The sequence below is a fragment of the Camelus ferus genome, chromosome 22 (assembly GCF_009834535.1).
Source record: "Camelus ferus isolate YT-003-E chromosome 22, BCGSAC_Cfer_1.0, whole genome shotgun sequence".
In the NCBI taxonomy this organism is placed as follows: domain Eukaryota; kingdom Metazoa; phylum Chordata; class Mammalia; order Artiodactyla; family Camelidae; genus Camelus; species Camelus ferus.
Window position 1 is genome coordinate 23024558 of NC_045717.1, and position 1335 is coordinate 23025892.

A 1335-nucleotide genomic window follows, 5' to 3' on the forward strand; every position below is an offset into this window, starting at 1 on the left:
TTTCAAGTTTCTGTTTCTATTTTTTCTCCTAAAATTCATTTGTCCTAACCTTATAGCTGATAATTCCACTTCTAGGTATTTCCCTGAAAGAAATGAACATATGTTAAGACACTTGCACGACAATTTTTGTAACAGCTTTCTTCATAATATGCAAAAATAGGAAATACCCTAAATGTCCATCACCTTGAGAATGGATAAACAAACTGCTTCATTCATGCAATGAAATGTTATTCAACGATGAAAAACAAAAAGATGAACTACTGCTATACAGAACATGAATATATTCTCATGAATGAACCTCAGAAACACTATTTTGAGTGACAGAAGCCAGACAGAAAAGAATACACACTATATACTTCTATATATCAGAAGTTCAAGAAAAGGCAATGTTTATGGATTGTAATAGATGCCAGAACCTTGGTTATAACTGGGGATATTGACTTGGGAGGGACACGTAATGGAATTTCTGGAGTGATGCAAATGATCTAAATTGTATAAGTGTTACCAAGGCTAATGCCAGAGAATTATACCCCTGCTCCTCCCTCAAATGGAAAACAATTGCTCTTATATAAGTTTCAGGAGGCAGGTGCAAAGAAATAAACAAGAACTGGTTAGAACCAGCCCATGATTTGACCTCCAGTGGACCTTGAGCTTCATTACATGCTCATTGTAGTACATTAGCTGCTAAATGGCACACCCACCAGACCATGACAGTTGATGATTGCCATGGCAACAACCAGAAAAATTCACACAAGGACTGAAAAGGAGTTTAGGCTAGGACCTGGTGCTGGTCTCCACGACCAGTTCAATAGCAAAAGGAATGTGGGCTACACAGGTAAAAGCATCTGTCAATACTCATTGAGCTGTACTTATAATTATGTAAATTATACCTTAATTTTCAAAACCCTGTGATCTGGGTTTTGTAATTAACATAATTTATCTCACAGGCTCTAGCCAATCTGCTCAAGTTGCTAGCAGTTAAAATATTTTTCTTCCAACAGATTGGAAGTCAAAGCTATGAGAAACAGAATGGGGAGTTCAAAGAGAGAGAAATAATAAATAAATGCTATATGTTGAAACTTCTTTGCATCCCAGGGACAAACCCCACTTGATCATGGTGTGTGATTCTTTTAATATGTTGTTGAATTCATTTTGCTATTGTTTTATGGAGGATTTGGCTTGTATATTCATAGGGATATGGTTCTGGAATTTCCTTTCTTGGAGAGTTGTCTGGCTTTGGTATCAGGGTACTACTGGCCTCATGAAATGAATTAAGGAGCATTCCTTTCTCTTTGCTATGTTGGAAGAGTTAGAGAAGAATTGATGTTAATTTTT